Below are 23,017 nucleotides of genomic sequence, written 5' to 3'. Positions count from 1 at the left end.
GAAAGGGTAGGAGTACTCCATCCTCATACAGGTCACCTAAGACCTGAATACCCGCCTCCTCCCATGCACGCAACTGGGACCAATCGCCGCCATGGGGGAGCGCAGTAAGCATTCCCAGTGGGATCTCGGGGGCGTATGGGTGGCCCACTCCCAGCTTGCGCTGAGCACGATTCCAGCACAGTCTAATAGTACGTTCCTCCTGCGTGAGATCCCTCACTGCTATCCTCTGCCGGAGCGCGATGTAGGAGAGAACGTGCCGGGGAACACCCAGGCCTCTCCCCTCCTCCGGGCCCCGGAATTCCCTCGCCACCTCCTGAGTGTAAGTCTGCAGTTGGGCGGCCAGGTAATACGTCTCAAAATCCGGGACCGCTAGTCCCCCCTCCGCTTTTGGTCTCATAAGGGTCTGAAGCGCAACCCGGCGGCGGCCCGGTCCCCAAAGGAATGCAACCATGAGTGACCTCAAACGCCTGAATTCAGCTGGTGGAATCCATATCGGTAACGTTCTGAAATAATAAAGGAGTCGGGGGAGCGCCACCATCTTGAGTAGCGCTATTCGTCCCGCCACTGACAGCGGCAGAGTAGCCCAGAACAACATGCTGCCCTTCAATGCCCGGACACAACGAGATATGTTGCCCTCCAGGACATCGGCGGGGGAATGTTAAATATGGACTCCCAAGTATTTGAAGCAGCTGGGCGCCCACCGAATCCCCCTGGATGTGTCAGGCCGGGGTGCCCCGTGACGAACCGGGAACAAGCAGGTTTTCGACCAGTTCACCCGCAGGCCCGACAACGCGCCAAAAGACGTAAGTACTGCATCGGCGGCGGCCAGTGCTTCCTCTGCATCTTCCAGAAACAACAGCAGGTCATCCGCGTAGAGGGAAATGAACTGCTGCCCCCCAACGGTGCGTAGCCCCCCATAGTGGGCACCGGTGCGAAGCGACAGCGCCAGGGGCTCCACCGCCAGCGCAAACAACAGAGGAGATAGTGAACAACCCTGTCGCGTGCCGCGCTCCACCGAGTATCGCCGGGATATCAACGGGCCCGATTTCACTCTCGCCACCGCCGAGGCATAAAGCACTGCGGTCCAGCGCGCGAAACCTTCCCCCAGTCCAAACGCAACAAGTACTCCATGGAGGTAGTTCCATTCCAGGCTATCAAAAGCCTTCTCCAGGTCGATCGACAGTATCATGGGCTGGGAGGCCTCTTCATGACTATCCTCCAGCAGACGAAGCAATCTGCGGATGTTCATGGTGGTGTTACGCCTGGGGATGAACCCCGCCTGGTCTTCGTGGACCAAAGAGCCCATGTGTACCAGCAACCTCGATGCCAGGATGCTGCTCAGTATCTTATAGTCCACTGTGAGCATCGACAGCGGTCTGTAGGACGCCGGATCAGTAGCCTCCCTACCCGGTTTGAGAAGGGGCACTACCAAAGCTTCCCGCATCGATCCCGGGAGGTACCCTAAGCGCTTTGCCTCTTTGTAGATCAGTAGTAGGCGTGGGGCCAGGAGGTCCATGTAGGTGGCATAAAACTCAACCGGGAGGCCATCGAGACCCGGGGTTTTGTTGCGTGCCATCCGCTTGATGGCGCTGCGGATCTCCCCCAGCTCCACCTCTCCCCCCAACGCCTTGGCGTATTCGGGTTCCAGGGTAGGAATAGGCAGATCTTGCAGGAAGGCGCCGATGGGGTCAGCGTCCCCTCCCGCCCTGCTCTGGTACAGTTCCTCATAGTAGTTCGTGAGGCAGTCCAGGATCTCCGGCTGGGTATAGACCTCCACACCCGCCGCATCGCGCATGGCCACCGTGGGAGAGGTCTGCCTCGCAGGGCTAGACAGCCAGGCCAAGAGCGCCCCCGATTTATCACCCTCCGCCAGCGATCTCGTGAGGAAGGCCTTGTAATCAAAGCTGCGCAGCCGTTCAACCTCCACTGCCACCGCCTCTCTCGCGGCCGCCATCTGCTCCCGAAGTTCCGGCCTGCCGGGGCGCCTAATCTCCAGGTCACGAAGCGTCCGGTCCGCTTTGTCTAGGTCCCCCAATAGGACTCGGCGTACCCCCACTTTCTTAGCTATGCAGTAGCCCCTTATAACCACCTTGAAGGCGTCCCACTCGGTGGCCCTAGCCCCAGTCGATTCCTCATTTTCCACGAAATAGGTAGCGATCCTGTCCTCCAGTTCAGTCTTAAATACCTGATCGTCTAACAGCTCGGGCCGCAACCTCCACATCGGGACGCATGGGGCACTCGGGAGCCACCGAAGGTCGACCAGTAAAGGGTTGTGGTCGGATATAGTCCTTGTTAAGTACTCGGATCGCACAGCCGCGGACACCACGTCTACCGACCCCAACAGGGCATCCAGCCGCACCTGTAGCTCGTGCAGGCCAGAGAAATGGGAGTAGTCCCGGGTGTGTGGGTGTTGGGCGCGCCATACGTCTGTCAGTCCCCACTTTGTCTGCCAGTCTAACCTACCCTTAGCTACCCGGTGCGTGGGCGAATTCATCAGGGGAGGATGAGATCTATCGAGATCCACATCCACCACCGAATTGAAGTCGCCCCCAATCAAAAGCGGCCCCGTCATGTAGTGGGCCAGCGAACCCGAAAGCGTCTCGAGGAAGGCCAGTTGGTCCACGTTGGGCGCATAGATACTACAAATGTTCAGCTCTCTCCCCCCTAATTTACCCGCAATAGCAACAAACCTCCCCTCTGGGTCAATTGTATGTTTCGTCACCTGCAGGGGGACCCCAGCTCGCACCCAAATTAGCGCGCCCCTAGCATAAGCCGAATATGTGGTGTTAAATATCTGCCCCCTCCATCTACGTTGTAGGGCTAAACCCTCCGCGAGGTGCGTTTCCTGTAACAACGCGATCTGAACACCCCTACGCTTCAGGTATGCATGTATTTTGTGACGTCTGGACATAGTGTGCAGCCCGCGTAGATTCCAAGTAATGCATTTCAGGTTGGATAGATCAGCCATTATCCCAGTGCATTCCAGCATGTCCCCCCGCAGCTCCCACAGATAGGAGAAAATACAATGATCGCATTGCACCGATGGTGACCCTCCCCCTTAACCAGAACAAACTAACCCCCAACCAGGACATCACCCCCCTCCCCCCCAGAACAGGACCCAGAGATTGCCCCTCAGTTCCCATCCAAACCATGTCCCAAAACTAGAAATCCAACCTGACGGTAGTCACCGCAGGTGTGCCTTAGGGGCAAAGGAGGGGGTCTAGCACCGACAGAGGGGCCCTCCCGCACTCAGGCCACCTAGTTGCGATCGAGCCATAAGATGAATGTACAAGTCCCGGGCTCATCCCCAACCCATGGTACAACCAGTCATTTAACAGTCTCAACAAGGGACGTGCAATTCTATATAGTACAGCACTCTCAGCTCCGTCAGGGACGACTCACCCAAGTTCACCCTCGGCCATCAAGCAGTTCCTCCGCCGTATTTGGGGTGACCACAGGGAGGGTTACACTATCAGTCTGAGAGTCCTCCGTGTCTGAGTGTTCTCCGCCACCTCCAGGCTCCGGTTCCTCGGTCACAGGTTCACCCTGGGAACCCGATATGCTGGATAGCATCTCGAGCACTCCCCGTCGTTCCGCCGTAGTCACCATCGTGGAAGGACGGCCAAAACCACCACGACGGTTGCGGACCCTCCCAGATCTCCGTGGCAGTCCCGCCTCTGAAGTAGCTTGGAAAGAAGAACCAGGACCATCCTTGCCAGCCCTATAAAGTTCCAGCCAGCTACACGCCTCATCGGGGGTGTCGAAGAATTTGGTCTTGCCATCAAGGATGATACGGAGCCGCGCCGGGAAGAGCAATGAATATTGAACACCCTCAGTGCGCAGTTCACGTTTAATCGCCAAGAAGGAGGTCCGCTGGCGCTGAGTCTCGTAGGTGTAGTCCGGAAATATATTCACCTTGCTGTTGTCCACCTGGTATGGCCCATTTTTCCTGGCGGTATTGAGGAGCAGGTCCCTGTCGCGGAAATGCAACAATCTCGCCACCACAGGGCGCGGCGGGCATCCCTGTTGAGGTGGTCTGGACGGAACTCGGTGGGCCTGCTCCAGAGTGTAGAAGGAGGAAAGCCCCTCGGGCGCCACCTCCGCCCTGAGCCAGTTTTCCAGGTAGGACACCATGTCGCCATCTTCGACTTTTTCCGGCAGGCCCACCACGCGAATGTTGTTCCGTCTGTTGCGCCCCTCCGCTTCCTCCGCCCTCCGCTCCAGAACATCAATTCTTGTTAGTGCGTCCTTCATGACGACTGCCAGTGTCTTTTGCGCCAGTTCTAGGGTTCCAACCGAGTCCTCTACCTCCTTGACCCTGTCCGATAGCTTGCCATGGTCAGCTCTGAGTAAGCCCAAGCCCGTGACCACCTGGGCGATGTCTCGCTGGAGTGCTGACCTCGTGTCCGTAATGGCCGCCAAGATCTTGTCGAGTTGCCGCTGAAGACTCGGGTCAGTTGGCGTTTCCAGGTCCAGCTGGTCACTCTTGTCCGGCAGTTCCGTGTCGGAGGTGGCCTGCGCACTCCCCTTGGCGCCCCTCGGTTTACCCATGGTGGTCGCAAGTGACAGCCTCAAGATAGGTTGGTATCCCAGACTAGGCGCCAGCCAGCACGCAGATGGCTCCCTGCTGGTTCACGACCTCGGGCCAGCCCCCGGCGCAAATCTCCAGCCAGTGTCTCACGTCGCGTTCAGGAGCAGCATGGTCGTGTCCAGGCTCGGGTCTAGCAGTCTGTGGACCTCCTGATCGGGTCCCAACAGCCAGGATAAGGGGCTCAGCAGTAACCGATCTCCATAAACGCCGAGAGCGAGGTCTCGTCCACGTTCACGTGGTTCAGGGCTTTCTGCGTCCGTGTGCGTGATTGTCTGAGCCACGTCCTGACTTGGAAGGGTCAGGAGCTCGCCCTCGTTGAGGCAAAATGCAGGCGGGGAGGGGAGACGTTAGCGGCTTCCTCCGTTTCAAGCCACCTCCGCCGCCATCTTATTGCACAGGTCTCTCACTCCGGCTCGGCCGGCCCGCGCACCCCGACGGCCCACTCGGGCCCACCACGCTCCCCCCCACTGTTTTGCGGGCTGGATGCGGTCCGCAGGTCAGCAGCGGGCACAGGGTCGCCGGCAACAGAAATCAGGGCTCACCCCGGTCTAAATGGGGCACAGGAGGGCCCCCGTAGCCCCGACAATCCGCAGTGCCCCCGGGGGACCCGCCGGCAGGCCACCGCAAGTGTGCGCTTGTATCTATTCAGGGGGTTTTGCTTTTTCCCTTTGAGACAGCTGCAATGGCATCAGTATGCTCCCTGTGTTGTTTCTTTGCTTTGGGCTCAGCACCAGGGAGATGGACGTATGCAAAGGACCAGCTCTTGAAGATACAGAAACTCCAGGAGAGGTGACACCCCATGGGAGGAATTCCTAGATGTAGTCCAACCCCCTCTTGCGAGGAAATTATATACACAATCGAGGCATGGTTGCCTTCCAATCAGGGCATTTACTTCGAAATGGGCTAAAACAGAAAACGCATCCTGCCCAGCATGTAATTACATCCGAGAAGATGCTGCCCATGTTATGTTCTTCTGCCCAGAGTATGTCACAATAAGAAAATGCTGGCTGATCCCACTATGTAGAAACTTGGGCTTCAGGCATTGTATGCCGGCGTGTAGAGTTTTAATGTACGACACCCCGCCACTTATTGTCTTTGCTGTTTCTCGTTTTGTACATGGTATGTGGCGACGAAGGAAATGTTTTGTTTAAAGTTATTGTCATATACCTGGATTAATTCTTTAAAAAAAAAAAAAGATCTTATCTAGATTCCCAATCGATAACTATTTGTTTAATTAATTTTTTATGTCTAATATCAGTCGTTCATATTTATTGTTTTAATTACTGTGCCTTGTATGTATTTTATCTGCACTTTTATGGTCTTCGACCGAAATAAAGTTATCAAAGATTCCCCGTGCTTTTTGGCCCATAGTGACAATGATTGTTCAAGCATCACAGATGTTGTTTGCGCTTAGGTTGGCACAGCGCTTTGCCCATCATCTCGTACCCGTTTCACAAATGCCAACTGCATGCTCAGCAGAACGCTGGTGAATTTAAGTGATTTTAGTGGTTGTTTCACATTTATTGAATCAATTGGAGACAGTTCCAGTGGAACTTTAGGAACAGAAACTTGCAAACAACTTACACAACAAAAGACCAGTATCCTTTGTGAGGCACAACATTTGGGAAAAGAGAGAGTGCAGAACTCGCTTAGAGCAGTCAGCGATTCAAACCTAGGACAGATGTGAGGGTCTCAGCATCACTTCTCAGTCAGATACTCCTGTTCGGTATTTATTCTGGAGATGGGGCTGGTTTTATTTCTTTGTTACGAGGACGATGAGAATTCCACAGCTGATGATCAGGAGGAGTTTTGGAAATCCACCAAATTGAAAAAAGAATAAGGAACAAATGCAAAAAAAAGAAAGGATTAGTCCAAAGCAGTCTTGAAACCAGTCAACACAACAGATCCAATGGTTTAGAAGAAATGCACGAGGCCAGTTGTGTTGGACGAATCAGCACAGTGAGTGACAGAATCAGCAGCACAGTGAGTGACACGCTGGGCCCACAGGAGTTTTCAAATTTGAGATGCAGAACGGTCTGTTTCTAAGTCATACGTTCCTGCTGCTGAGGGTAAGGGGGGCCTCTTTCTGCATTAAATTGCCAACAGGTGTATTCAACTCACCAAGGAGCATATTACCTAAGTCTGTTCTGGGCTGAGGGACATTTTCAAGCAGTCTTTTCGGAGGAGGGCACAAAGTTACCCCACATCATTTTATTATTTCTGATACACCTAACAAATACAGTTGGCGTTGGATCCTTCCGCCATATGTGATGTTTGTGATTATTTAATAAGACCCATTATTCATGAGTATATGGTGGGCTGGAATGGGTGCAGCAGGTGCAGCTACTAATGTACCGCTCAACCCTGGCTTTTGAGGATTGCAGGCTCCCTGCAGAGCGATGGAATCACACCGCAGAGAGGGTGACCAAGAGGATGGGATCAGACTGCTGTAACTATGAATGCAGGGCTGTCTTGGGTGTAGCAAGCAAATTCAACCGGTAACTCCCACACATAGTGAAGGAAAGTGTCATTTTTCCATATCATCCCAAGGACTTATGTTTCTGGCATTCGTGAAAATGAAAAGTAGTCTCAGGCAGTGGAATTTCTCCATCTAGGAGTCACTTGATTTGCAAGTATTCTGCTACAGAAAAATGGGGTATCTTCCATTTCTTCAATATTTAGTAGGGCATAAGTGGCTTCTTTTTTAGCCGTGATTCTTTATCTTGCGGGCAGACTGTAGGGCTCGAAAGTGGTACAAAAGGGGGTGGTGATGGACAGAGCATCTGAACCAATCAAACACTCGCACCCAGTCAAAAGATCTGGGTTTGATCCATCACCGTTCTTTAGCCCACTCTGCCACCCCAGTTCAGACATGGCTATATGCAAATCAGTCTGACCCTGTGCCACATGGGAACAGTCCAGCCCGAACTGCCAAGCCAGGTCCTCCCTGGACCGGAAACAAGCATCCTAGGACTGGTTTCTGGCATTACAGCCGTCTTCAGCCCGGCTTGCTTGAATCCAGTGGCAAAGTGAGCAAGGGACTCACGTCTGACCATACCCTGCCACACTCGAAAGTGGCACTTTTGTTGATGAGTTCCCGAGGCACTTTATCAGATCTCAGTGTTTTGAGCACACAGTTTAGCTGTGTGAAGAGATCACAACGGAGTCTGTCCGTGAGGTAGAAAATCAAAGTCTCTTTTTAGAAGGTCAAGGGCTGATGACATTAGGGTAGACAGACAAACAGACAGACTTACATCATAGTACTTATAGAATACGCTTGTTTTGAGAGTGTCTGCATGTCATTGTCTTCAACTTTAAATTTGCTTTGCAGAATCTCTCTGTCATTGTTTTGAATGTGTTCTGCTTCATCTTTTTCTGAGTATCTTTGCATTCCATTAGAGATTGCATGACCTGCTGCAAATATAACGCGTTTAACTTTGGCTGGGTGTGTACCCAGGAGGGAATCATTAAATCCATTGTTTCACTTACTGTGGACAGATGTTCCTGCGCAGCTGTGCGGCTGGAAGGCGCGAACCACTGCTGGCACAGGTCACCTACCCTGTATGTAGTGACAGTCACAAGTGTATATTTCCTATACCTGGGGTGTGGGTGATTAACTAAAGGACCAGGAGTTTTGGGATGATATCGGTTCAAGCATACATCACTAGTGATTGCCCGCAGTGCTATCTCACTGAGGCAAAACATGGCAGAATTGAACGTGAATTCTGAATGTTTTATTTAGTTTGTAATCAGTAATTCTTTCCTTTCTTCTCCATTTTAGAAACTAGGCCTTGACCTTTGGAACTGAGGTTTCCTTGAAATGTTTAGTAGAACTAAATCTAAGACACATGGTCTGATGGACAGTATAGTTCAGAACAATAATTTCTTTGGGAATAATGCATGCTATACTAAGGCTTCTTTGGCCTGAATTTGCAAAACATTGGTTCTCCAAATATTAGTTCTGCACTATTTTCTTTCCAATACTCAGAGCTTTGCACTGCAAGACTTTCAACAAATGTATGTGAATATATCAATCTGTGGTTAGTAATCAGGTTCTTTAAGTGGTTTTCTACTTTCTGTAAGAAATGGAACTCTGTTGGGTCTGGCCTGTCTATTCTATCAAAGTAAGGACATTTCTTCTGAAAATGTGTGTTTTTTTTTACAGGCAGAGCCCCGCAGTGCTGCCACTGAGTACAGTGATACTTTTCTGAGGGAGAGCTGTCATTGTGTATATAACGATGACCATCATGGTGGAAACAAGACCTTTCTTTGTGAAGATCAGCATCTAAATAAGGGTCCTTGTTGTCCTAATGATGCAGGCCTCGGGGTTCCTGTCACATACTTTTAACACTCTTTATCTCCCATTGATCTGCAATGGAACCAGGTATTATAATGGGATGTACGACATTACAACGCATGCTTTTACATCGCATGCTTTTACAACGCGAGTTTTACAACGCATACCATTACGACGCATAATGCTTTTAGGCGCTGGATAGTGAATTGTTTAATTTACTATTCCAACTCCAGTCCCCGTGGATAGTAGGGAAGGTGTTGGATAGTAAATTAAACACATTCCCTATCCTAGAGCGCCCCCCCAGCGCAATGCGTTGTAATGGTTTGCGTTGTAAAAGTTGCGTCGTAAAGGCACTGCGTGGTAAAAGTTGCGTTGTAAAGGATGTTTCCCATTATAATGTCATCAAGAGCAATTTTTAAGACATCTCTAGGGTCTCAGCCAGGCCCGCTGTGGTCAGATGAAGGGACTGCTCTCAGACTATGCAGGATGTGAAGTGACGTGCAGAGCAGATGACCCTGATGCGCTCTGTGAGAAGAATACGGCGGCAGTTCTTGAACTGTAGGAAATGGCGCAGCATTATCAGGAATGTAATGTCCATTTATTAATAGCAATAGTGTGATCAGCATGATGGGCCGCATTCGAAAGGAAAACAGTAGAGTATGAATCCAGACATAGGACCACAGTTGTGTTGGATATATATCGCCGCGTCTCAGGACTCGCGTGAATTTGCACGACCGAGGAGCCCACCTGAATAATTGGATCATACTGTGTGATTGTTTTCAGACCTTTTGGTATGAAGTGTTGCGCCTTCTTTCCATTTTCATTTTTGGGCAAGGCATTTTTATTGAATGTTTACATCTTTTTGGGTTATTTTTGGTTCTGTGCATGACTCTGTGGGCACTAGTGCTTCGATCTGCCCTCGTAAGGCAAGTCAGGGTTTCTATCCCGAGCCTTGGTTGACTAGCATGTCGCCGCCATCTTAGGAGGAGTGGGCAGTGGGCAGTGGGCACTGCAGTCCAAGGTCTGCTCCATGACTGTGCTGGCCTGGAAGTTTGGGCCGGGCTGTTCCCATGGGGCACAGGGTCAAGAATGATTTGCATATGGCTGGGTCCAAACTGGAATGGCAGAGGGAGGAAAAAAACGATGGATTTAGGCCCAGATCTGTGTACTGGGGTGAATGTATGACTGCATTCTGTCCATCAACTGTTGTTTTTGCAGTTTAAGTGCAGCCACAGTGGGCACACCAATGTCATGCCGAAAGCGCATTAAGCACCCCCTGGTCCAAACATTAGTGGGACCCTGCATTATTCACGAGAGGAGGTGTTTCACCTTCTCCTCATTAGTAAGAGCTGCTGTCTGAATAAAGAAATAATAAATCTCCAGAATTGAGAATGCACCCTTTGTTTAGTGATTTTCAATCCATACTAATATTGTAAAGAGAGAGACCAAACCTTTGAGGCGGGTAAGCTCAGGAACTACAGCGCCAATCGGAACACCCAATACAGCGTTGCAAAACACAGTATCAGCAGATGGACATAGGCTATACAGCAGCCCACCATATACATTATAAGGGGAAAAGAACATTAGGGGCAAAGTAGTCCGTTGTGGGCGTGTGCGTTGTGCTGGGGGCGTGTGCATAGAGCGATGGGCGCGGCATTCATCAAAACCAAGCTGGATTCCACCGCTTGCGAGAAGCGTTCTGGGTGGGACTAGCGTTCCAATACGAGTGGGCGGTGCATTTGGCATTGTTGTGGGCGTGGGCCGTGGATGCCATGTAGGCCTCTAAGTGGCGCTACAGCGGACAAACACGTTCGCGGCTGACACAGTTCGCATGTTACAGTGGCGTCAGGTACAGTGGACAAACACGTTCGCAGCTGGAGCCGACAAAGACATTCCCAAAATTGCTCGGGAGCTGAGGCGGGTGCTGAGGCGATTCAGCGTAGCATCGGGGCTAAAACGCAGTCACTGTGGCACTTCCTCACACTGGCTGGACAAGCGGAGGCACACGTTCGGCTGCAATGGACACCTAGCATTACCGTGTATGCACTGCTCAACTACACAGGTAAAAAAGAACTTTCGAGACATTCATTTTCATCCCAAGACAATGTCGGGGCGGGCAGCTATCACCACATACAGGGAGCAAGTTGACAGTTGAATCGCTAGAGTCCTGGGGGGAAGGGGATTTGGGAAGAGGAAAAAGACAGCTGGTTCAATTGTATGTCTCACTGGAGTGAGGATTTTCTAGTGTGCCTTCAGTAGTAATTTAAAATAGAAGAACACCATTTTACTAAGCATATGATTGTAACTTGGATACAAGTTTCTCTGGGGAAATTGCTAAACCTGTTGATTTATATTCTAATGTCTCAGCTGTCTCTTCTCTATTGCATTAATCAAACATGGCAATCTGAAAATATGTGATGTGTGAACAGGATTACACTCAAACTGTCAATACATGTGTTTACACCTCCCTTCTGTGCCAAGGACAATTGAGAAAAACAAAGGTTCATAACACAAAATGTGTTAAACAAAAATGTCTCTCCTCACACTGAAACTACTAAGAGTCCACACAGAACATTTTAAAATAAACCTAAGAAGACCATCCCCATTCAGTGTCCTTTCATTTAAAAAAAAAAATCTGTATTGATTTTTATTCCATACACATTCCCAAGCAAACCCACCCGCCCCCTCAGACTTGTGATATTTCATCAAGCATAAACACTCAAGCCCATAACAGCATTTTATAACAATATAAATACACATCTCAAATAATTAATTAACAATTCTATATCAAATCCTATGTAACTCTACCTAAACCCTAAAGTGACAAATGCAGTCTACCGCATCAAGGTCTAACTGCTGACAAAAACATCTAAGATGTAAAACCCTTAGGTCTATCAGGATATGCCTTGATCTCGTATTCACTCAATTAAGGGGTCCCAAATTCTCATACCTTTCCGGCAAATGCGACTCCCTTTCTGCTTGTGTATGGCTATTTCCAAGTTTTATATCGCTAAATGCCTGGCCAGTGTTGGAATCTGTTGGACTGGGGTCCAGCCAAGCTGAAGCGATACAGAGCCTTAGAATTGCCATCGAGATGAAGACCAGTTCATGTCCGCCTCCCACCTGATTCATCTCAGATATGCCTAATTAAATTACCTCATTAGATAAAGTTACCACTGTTTTTAGAACTTCAGATAAAAATTTAGATATATCTAAAATTACAATTTTCAGGGCATCATAGGTTGTTATAGTGTGGACAATAATGGCGTTATAAAAGGCACATCATTGGCAAAATGTCCCTTTACCCACCCCCTATTAGACTATCTTATCAGGGGTGCAGTATAAAAAAAGTAGGACTTATAAAACTGTGCCTGTAGCCGAGCTGACATTAAAATGGATTGTGAAAATTCATATGCATATACAAATGTATTATCAGATATCCCGACTTTCATTCGCCTCTTTTGGGAGCATTTATCCGTATCATCAGGCAGGGCAGGATTTAAATAGCCATAGATTCAACCAATTGAAATTGCTCGACCTTTAGAAATTCTTTTGATGACTTCTATTCTCTCTAACTTAGACCACCCACCCCCTTTCTGTAGGAGATTATCTATGACTTGAAGGAATTAAGAAAAATCCTTCCAATCAAGATTGAATTATTTTTCATTTCATCAAAAGAGCGAAACCCAGAGGAGGAGAAGAAACAACCTACCCAGTCAAGCCCATCAATGATCCATTTCCTCATATGATAATCTCTAAAAGGCTCTGATAGGTTAGAATTATTAGATAAAGATGTATAAAAGGATAGTCGGCCAATTCCTAAAACTCTGCGTACGGCACTCCAAACTTTAAAAACACTGTAGTCTTAAAGCGAACTTTGTTATAGTAACTGTCATTCAGTTGTCGCCATAGACATCCCCAAGCCTCTTTCCCCATCATAAGTTCGAATAGCGGAGGCACTGCTGCCGTTCCTACACTATCGACATTCTCACATAACAACTCTCGGCTATGAATCAGAGTAGTAACCCAATAATATAGTTTCAAATTTGGTAGAACCCATCGCCCCACTCCCTAGGTAGGCAGAGAAACCTGTGGGCTCCTGTAGGTCTGGACTAAGCCCAAATAAACGGTGCAAATACATTTTCCATTATTTTAAACCATTGAGGAGAAAACTCTAAAGAAACAGCCCATAAAAGATATAACATTTTGGGGGAAAAAGCATCTTAATTACATTACGTCTGCCGACTATGGATAAATGTAAATTATTTACCCTTACAAGATCTTTTTTAGACTTCCCCAAAAGAGGTTCCATATTATCCCTAACCACATTATCTAAACTGGTGGACAGATTAACACCTAGATATATTGCCTTTTCCACCACCCGGATATCTGTCATCTTAATTTTGTCATTAACAATGATATGAGTCTTATCTTTATTCAGGGCATATCCGAAAATATAGCCGAAAAGCCCAGCTTCCTCTTCAATTGCCTTAATGTCAGAAATCGGATCCGGTTTTAAAAGAGCGATATCTTACGCATAGGCCAGGGTCTTAGTTGCCCAATATTGCAACCATATGGCTAGAATTTGATTATTACATTCCAACCTATGGATGAATGGATCAATAAAAATCGCAACGGGCAGAGGAGAGCAGGGCAACCCTGCCTAGTTCCCCGTGAAATTGAAAATCTTTCAGATTAAATACCATTCAATATAACCATGGCTGTTGGTTCAACATATAACATTTTAACAGCCCGGATAAACCCATCACCGATTCCAATTCTTGACATTGCAGTCCAAAGATACTGCCTGGAGACCCTATCAAAGACTTTCTCTACTTCCAGCAGGATAAGAGCTACAGGGTCCCTTTGGAACTGGTGATGTCAAACAGTGATATGACTCTTCGAATACGATCTGTCGTAGATCTACTGGAGATAAACTCAAGTTGTCGCCCTGAGATAATCTTGTGAATTATAGATGCGAGCCGCATTGGTCAAAGCTTTCATATAAATCTTGGAATCACCATTTATCAAAGTTATTGGGAGATATGAGACCAGATCCAGACCATGCGCAAGGGGTCGTCCACCACTAAAAATATGTGTAAATAAGTGATTTATGATTCCTTTTAATTGGGGGGGAAATCTGTGGTAAAATTCTGTCCAGATATGTCTGTCCTAGCCACTCCCCCCCCAGCCAAGTTATTCTTGGATAATAAAGTTCAGCCAATTTGGGGGGATCGTCTAGTTTCTCCTGATCCTCAATTACAAACTTCAGATATGAAACTGAGTCAAGATAATCCCTAATAGCGCTCTGTTGGATCCCACTACCAGCTGTATAACGCATTTAGTAATACCGCCTGAAAGCTTCCGTAATCAAATCTGAATCCGCAGTTTGACCCAGAACAGGATCTTTGCTCTCCTGGATTAGGTTAGACGTTATTTGTTGCCTAGACCGGATTGCCAAATGATGGCCAAACTGTTCCTTAAGTTTGTAAGCGGCTTCCTTCTGAGGTGTTAGTTTATCCATTGCTTTATTCACCAGGACGTCAACGATAGCGACTTTACTGATGGCCACCCGCCGCTGCTCTACCTCCAAATCCCCTCTCCCATGGACAGCCATTACTAGACCATCTTCCATCGCAGCCAGATTATCCTGTAAATTCTTAATTATATGTCTGGCACATTTATTATAATTCAGAGAACATCTCAATGTTTTTCCTTGAATACCCGCCTTCATAGCGTCCCAGACCATCGCGAATGCTGTGCTCCCTAGGTTATCACACAGGAATATAGGGATCCATGGCCTCATATGTGAGCAGTATTCTTCTCACATTAAAACATTAAAAGTAAATACAAACGTGTAACAATACCCATTTTCAACTAGAAATTGCATCTCTGTGTACAGCCATGTATTTATATTTTACCTACCTGTGCTAAGTTCTGCTTGGTTCTAGAAATAAAACATTAGTATACCTTTTTTATACTTACCTATTTGGTCTCGATTCAGTCTCTGAGTGTGTTCCATCAGTTCTTGTCTGAGTGAATACAATAAATCCTTAACACCCCCCCCCCCCCACGATAAGCCTAACTGCTAGTCCACACTACCACAAAGAGAGCTGGTATTGCTTACCAAATTTAGCCTCTGCTTTACCTCTGGGGATCCACTGGACTCTATACCTTACATTGGTATTTTATATACAGAGACAGCTTCCTACAGGAGGTGACTTCAATGATGTCATGGCCGTCAATATGGACTGCCAGGTGTGGCGATTCCCCCTGAATGACACGCCCGTGGCGCGATTTTCAGACTTGCTGGGTTTCTCTGATCTGTGGTGGTGACATCATCTGAAGTACAGGGACTGCCCCTATTTCTCTGGGACACACAAGGTCTTTTTTAGGATCGACAACATATTCGCTCCCACAGGAGTGGTGACCGGGATGGACAGAAAGGACTTCTTGGCACCAGGCATATCGGACCACTCGCCCCTCTGGATCACAGTGGGTGGGAGACCCTCTCCCCGGGATGCGGGCTGGAATCTTAATGCATGGGACCTGAAAGATGCGGAGGTAGCCCAGATACTACAGATGGGTTTGGAACTTTATTTTAAGGAAAACAAGGGGTCGGCAGATTACGCAGTAGTGCTTTGGGAAGCATGCAAGACAGTCTAAGATAGGGCACCGAATATTGGTAAATAAGAAGCACAAAGCAATGGCGGAGATAGAGGAGATTGAGTATCAGATCAAAGACAGCGAGGACGGCCCCAGGACCCAAACAGACCAGCGACTCCTTCGACAACTAGAGGTGCTCCAGACGGAACACCAAGATCTGGCACAGGGAGAGGTTAAAAAGGACATGGTGGTCACACAACATCACCTGTACGACTCTGGGGACAAGGCGGCCATGCTGCTTGCCTGGCTGAGCAGAAACGCCGCAGAGGCCCCCCTCCACCCACAGGTGTGGAGTGTCGTTGATGAGACCGGGGCTCCCCACTTGACAGATAAGGCGATTGCTGAGGCTTTTGCTTGGTTCAATGCTTTGTTCTATAGGGCTCACCCGCTGGCTGGCACGACGCATTTAGCCGACAACCTGAATATGGTCAACCTTCCGGCGGCACCCGAAGAGGACCAACTGGCACTTGAGGAGGACATCACACTTGAGGCGGTCCAGGCGGCCATCGTGAAACTGGAATCCAGGAAGACTCTGGGAATTAACCCCCTTCCCCCCCCCCCCCAGCTGAATTCTTAGGAGATACTTTGAGCTGCTTGGTCCATATATGTAGGACCTTTTAAAAGAGGCCATTACAGGGGTACACTCCCACCTGAGCTGCAATGGGCCACCATTGCTGTGATTCACAAGAAGGGCAAGCCAGAGACCAGTTGTAGCTCCTACTTCCCCATCTCCTTGCTAAAAATGAAATTAAAGTACCGGCCACAATCCTGGCCACCAGGTTCCTAACAGTGATAGTCGCGCTCACACACAGAGACCAATCTGGCTTTATGCCCGGCAGGTCTACCAGACTCAACCTCCGTCATTTGCACAATTGGATGTCGGAGGCACACCACAGGGAGGAATCCCATCTTTACGTAGCGCTGGACGCCGAAAAAGTGTTCAACATAATCCAGTGGCCCTCCCTTCATCAGACACTGAGAGCGTTCGGATTCAGTCCTAAATACAGATACTGGATTCAGCTACAGTACCAAGCCCCCACCGCAGCGGTGCAGGTGAATGGCACTGTCTCACTGGCATTCTCGGTAGGATGGGGTACCCGACAAGGGTGTCCCCTGTCCCCCTTGCTTTTTGCCATCACTATTGAGCACCCGACTGGAATTCAGTCACAAAACATTAATACATACCATTTTGAATTGGTTTGTGGAACAGACGCCCCTTCCAAATACGGAATTGGTATTTGATTGCTTAAATTGTGATTCGGTAATGTGTTACTGAATCTCAATTTGATATTTGTATGTTCAGTAAAGGTTTACTATGGTCGCAAAGGTCCTGAGTCTGAAAATCGGGCCATTTGTGACCTCGAAAAAGCCTTGTTCACCTGGCCCTTAGTTCAATGGACCAACACAAGTTAGAAATCCAGTTGGACTCCGACGCATACACAACCCACTGAGCTGTACTGTGCATCTGCTGCTTTCTGGTAATGACTAGTCCCTCTGAATGATTTCAGGGACACAGTGGAACTCCAAATCCTATTTCATTATGAATAACACACTCAAAATAGCCCTAAGAAATGTGGCATAAAACTTTTTTAAAGTTTGTTTCTAAAACCTGAGCCTGTTGTAAAAAAATATCACTGGTAACCACACAATATAAATAAATAAATAAATAAATGGTGCAATGCATGACATGGCTAGCGAATTCAAGATGAACAGTCCTAACATGGTTAGTACATTCCTATCATCCCACCATCCTATTGCTGCCTCTAAGTGCTATGCCAAAACTGAGCGCTTCTGTGTGCGACTCTGGAGCCAGGGAGCAACCCCTGATTGGAGCTGGTTTGCGGCAAACCGGTGTGACTTCTGGTCTGATAGTTCCGTCGCGACACCTCTCCAAACTATGGCCAAATACTGTGGTTTTAGAACACCTGGCCACCAGTTTTTGTCTCGTGTTTGTAAGATTGGCGACACCAAAATCCCAACAATACATCCCTAGCAGCGACAATAAAAAAAACAAAGAAAATACGTCAGCCTAGAAAGGGGGCGCACATGGTGCTAACACTTCAGCACATGTTTAACTTCACACTCTTTAATCGGATGAGATGAGGGAGTTGCAGGCGGGCACAGAATCTAAATAGAAGTTTCAATGGGTCCTGCCACAGTATTCATAACAGTGCAGTCCTTCCTTGGTGTTGCTGAATTTGGTGTATAAAATATTGTGTGGAAATGGGGTGTATCATATGGTGCGGTTGAGTGACCTCAACATGTAGTACACTTACCACCCCCTTTAGGACCAGAAGGTTTCATCTGTCATGCGCTCAGCTCAGTCCAGAATAGCTGTGGCTCTGAGCAGAAAGGATTACACAAAGGAATCAAACAATTGAAGAAATCCACTCGAAACTCAAGAAATCCAACACCAATTTATAAAAATAGACTGAAATAAATCAAAGCATTTCACTCAACAACGAACTAGCCGTGGCAAATTCAACACATTTGACACTTTTTTAAAGGAAAACTTGGGCAAGTGTTAATGCGGTTGGGTAGAGTTACTTGGGGCAAACAACTCCAGCAGGGAGCTAGTCCGGTCCTCAAGGTACTCAAAAACAGTTTCCTCCACAAAAGGAGCCGTCTTCAAGCAGTTCTAGGCGCTTTATCCGCGTTGCAATGGATTCCGATGGAGTGGGGTTGATGCGAGGGATACAGGATGCTGATGATGCTCCAAGGATGCTGTGGATGCGATGCGGTCGATGGAGGTTTTGCTGCAACTACTCCTCTGTCTCGCAGCTGGCAGACTCAGTCCTGTCCACAGGGTCAACGCCACATGAAGTCCTCTCCAGGCTGCAGAAGTCCAGTCTCCACTGGGATATCAGTCGCCTGGTGTTGCGTTCACAGGCTAATCCTTCCTGAGTCAATAGCACATCCTCTGAGGGACCCAGCAGTTCTCTAAGAGCACTCCTGGGCCCAGCGAACTCAGGTGCAGCTCTGTGGATGGGGTCCTGGTTCCTGGTGCTGCACGGAGGTGACTTGAAGCCATTGGCTACCAACTTGCCCAGCAGACTTCTTCAGCTGTTGTGTCCCTGTGCTGTGAACAGTCCGCTGGCCTTTGGAGTCTTTTGGCTTGGCTGGGCTCTTGAATAGACTTGCTGGCTGGGCTCTGGAGATGACTTCTCCTTGAGCAGGACATGACATGACAGCCACAGGTGCAGCAAGTGCAGGCCTCGTCGGTGCGCCTCTCTTTCCTGGTCCCTCTGTGCAGCAGGGCAGTCTTCCTTCGGTCCTTCTTTCAGTCAGTAGAGATAGATCAGAGGTATGGGGGCCAGAGGCGCCTCTTTTATGCTCTGAAAATGCCCAGGGAAAGATGAGGTTGATAGCCAATGGGATACCAGATTCACTGATTAAATCAAAAAGAGACTAGCTCAAGTTACTTTTAGGGGAGGGGGAAGACTCTGATATGTTTTGTCACGGAGTGTGAACACCCAGCAGGTGTGTTCAAAAAGCCCTCACCCACCAACCTGGTTGGTGGCATGCTTCATCATCGGGCCCACCCAGTGGCACCTAGCGTGCCCCGGGTGTGCTTCAACGCCTGACTACAGCGGAGCTGGTATTTTACTGAGTGTGCGGTGAAGATAGTTAAGGAAGTGATGTTAAAACGGCTGAACGGTGGTCCCAGTACCCGAAGGTAAAATTAGACTTTAATACCTGGGCCTCCGTTAGCGGTTAAAAATAAGGCAAGGGGATGTAGGAGGCGAGTTACGACCTCTCACATCCAGTGGGTCAACATGTTTCAGCCAGTGCCTTATGACTAGACTGGCTTTCTTCAGGACCTAAAATAAGTGAGTGCAAATTACCTAGTGGGGGTGTAGGGGAGACTATGTGTCTACACGCCCTAAAGTGTATCTACGTGTGAGAGGGGGATTCCCTTCTCAAGACCACCTGTACACATAACATGGAAGGACAAAACAAAACACACAGGGAGAAGGTAGAGTCATTAGGATGTACAGTTTTACGCACATCTGATGCCGTCACTATAGCGAGTGCTGGTGGGCTATAGGCGGCTATGGTGTGATGGTATTGGTGGTACCATCACAGTGGGAATCGCACTGGTAACTCGAAAGTGAGGTGTTTTAAAAGACGGAGTAAAACAGGGTGCATTAGTGAAAATGCGGCGCAAGGAGGGATTCTTACGCAAGTTATTTGCTCAGTCTGACCTCAAGGTTGGGAGGTGGCAAAGGCTTGACCCTGGGGGGACAAACATTTACCATACTGATTAGGGAGACCTGTTAGGAAAGAAAATAGCGCTTACCAGGAGTCGTGATGGTGGTTTCTCATACTCACAGTACTTCTGGGTTGAGCCTGCTCTGGACCTGTAGTGCCTCCTTCGCATACCGGTGGGGAATGAGTGTTTTCCCAGGTCTTAAGTAGTCTTGTTAATTGGTCTAATTAGGTGCACCTAAGGCGCCCATACTCACTCCAGGCAGCATGACTCAGGCCTGTGAGTCTTTTCACCATTGCCCTCCATCACAGGTGCACCTAATTAGACCAATTAACAAGACTACTTAAGACCTGGGAAAACACGCTATTTTCTTTCCTAACAGGTGAACCACCAATACCATCACACCATAGCCGCCTATAGCCCACCAGCACTCGCTATAGTGACGGCATCAGATGTGCGTAAAACTGTACATCCTAATGACTCTACCTTCTCCCTGTGTGTTTTGTTTTGTCCTTCCATGTTATGTGTACAGGTGGTCTTGAGAAGGGAATCCCCCTCTCACACGTAGATACACTTTAGGGCGTGTAGACACATAGTCTCCCCTACACCCCCACTAGGTAATTTGCACTCACTTATTTTAGGTCCTGAAGAAAGCCAGTCTAGTCATAAGGCACTGGCTGAAACATGTTGACCCACTGGATGTGAGAGGTCGTAACTCGCCTCCTACATCCCCTTGCCTTATTTTTAACCGCTAACGGAGGCCCAGGTATTAAAGTCTAATTTTACCTTCGGGTACTGGGACCACCGTTCAGCCGTTTTAACATCACTTCCTTAACTATCTTCACCGCACACTCAGTAAAATACCAGCTCCGCTGTAGTCAGGCGTTGAAGCACACCCGGGGCACGCTAGGTGCCACTGGGTGGGCCCGATGATGAAGCATGCCACCAACCAGGTTGGTGGGTGAGGGCTTTTTGAACACACCTGCTGGGTGTTCACACTCCGTGACAAAACATATCAGAGTCTTCCCCCTCCCCTAAAAGTAACTTGAGCTAGTCTCTTTTTGATTTAATCATATATTAACCGGGGACGTGGACTAGCTTTCTGGTCCTACCTCTCTCTCTTGATTACGCAGCATACCAGATTCACTCCCACATGGTGGCCATTTCCTGTGGAGTGTGGGATCTGACCATCCCAGGATGCACCATTCTGCCCACTCCCAAAATGGCGAGACCCCTCTATTGGTATTCGAACCTCCATAGTGCACCCTTGTGTGCTACACACCCCTGGGGAAACTGGTCCCCCCCTTTATCCTTTCCATGCAAGCCTGTGTACCTCAACAACGGGGCAGCCCTCCCTGCTACAAATCTGCCCATCAAAGGCAGCTTCACCGTTGAAGCCCGCTTTTTGGGGCTAACACCCAAGTGACTTCCTACAGGAGGGAGGTGGCACCTCTCTTGTCTGCAATCCCTTATTGTTCTCCCTCCTGAGAGTCGTTGGCACGTCTTTACAGGAGGGCAGAAAGATGCCTGGTAGAACAGGCTCTATGTGTGTGCCAGGGAAGGTACAGCAATTATAAAGGCAACAAAGTGGCACACTTTAAAACTGCACACTGCAAAAAGCGACATAAATTGTGTCTTGAGATATAAGGCGGGCTTAATGTAACAAGTTGTTTGATACCTTGAAGAGCCACTTTGGTCGCACCGTTCAAGGGTCAGCATGTAACCCTATACTCGCCAATTAGGTGGCCGAGTTTTTCCACAGTAAACATGTTAATTTTGCGTGTATACTGTCAGGATATGTAAAATACATGTCATGTCCATGTAATATGTTGCACCCTACCTTGGGGCTCGGTAGGCCTGCCAGAGGGGTGACTTACACAGATGTACGGGGAAGGTATGGTTGTACCATGGCTTTCAATGGCAAAGCCGGGCAACCAGTGCACGACTGCTATACCAGTCTGAGGTGGCAGACAGGGTGAACCGCCAGGGTGGCACAACCAGTGCTGCGAGCTCTGGGGTACCCCTCTAACTCACATCCCCTGGGTACCAGGGTAACATTTATTAGGGACTCACAGGTAAGTTAGCCATTTCCATTTGGGTATAGCCAATTCGACATACACTTTAGGGTTCGGGCACGGTGGTCTGGTTAGCGGCCTCGGTGACCTCTCAGAGCTGAAAAACCAGCAGCATCAGTCGAAACACTTGGGGGCGACCATAGAAAAAGGCGCTGCCTCACAAACCTGATTTAATAAAACACTGGACGATTTGCACACAACAACAAATTATGAGCTGGAAGTTGTTACCAAGATCTTTGATTGTGGGGCACTCATGTACTGGACTGTGGGTCTGTGGAAGAGATGAATGTGTTTTCTGTGGTGGGTCGGGCACATCAATGGTTTGATAAAGGCTGTGGCAAAAATGTGTTACCGGACATCGTAATTAAAGATTCAACTCACCCGGAGTGCGGCATTGGCACCTCTGTGGCTTATTGTGAGCACAGTGAGCCGAGCAACAGGCAGCGTGATGGGCAGCGGAGGGCAGAGGACGGCACAATGTGTGTGAGATGAGTGACTGGCTCCATGACACCACACACCACCTCCGGAGACCCCCCTCACTCAGCATCCCACCGGACCGATACTAGGGATCGACCCAGTAGGGTCTCAGCCCCACCATAACCTTGAATTGTCTAAAGAGCGCCATTGGCTGAAGAAGATACGCAGGTGAGGTGAACCCCAAAATGATCAACACTCCCCTCGTCCAGTGACGTACATAGTGATGACTGGCAGAAGGGCTTATTTGGGGGAATAGTTCTGACAATGTTCACTGTACATATCCGGCTCTAGGTGCACAGTCACGTTTACTGGCAGTAAAGAGTCTAAAAAATAATGTAACAAATGTTCAATTAATAAAATGTATTGTTACATTCTTTTTTTAATTCAAATATATTGTTACAATTTTAGAATTAAATCATGAATATGTACTTTTTTAACATTCATTTATATTTATTTATATTTGTAACTATGTTTAATAATTTAACTTAATGTAACATTATTTCCTATGGGGTTTAAATGTAAGTCCCTACCCTCATTGCTTTCTATGGGAGTTTGCTGCAGTAGCAGCCGTCGGCCATGTGCAGTGCTGGATTTACCACAAAAGTGTAAGTTTCTACAAAAGTGTCGTTTGTGAATGCCGAAAAGTAGTAAACTTACTCAAAAGTGCAGTTTGTGAATCGGCCCCTGTATTTATTTTCAGG

This window comes from Lissotriton helveticus, chromosome 9, assembly GCF_964261635.1.
Source record: "Lissotriton helveticus chromosome 9, aLisHel1.1, whole genome shotgun sequence".
Taxonomy (NCBI): Eukaryota; Metazoa; Chordata; class Amphibia; order Caudata; family Salamandridae; genus Lissotriton; species Lissotriton helveticus.
The sequence above is the reverse complement of the archived record's forward strand: the minus strand, read 5'-3'. Positions refer to the sequence as shown.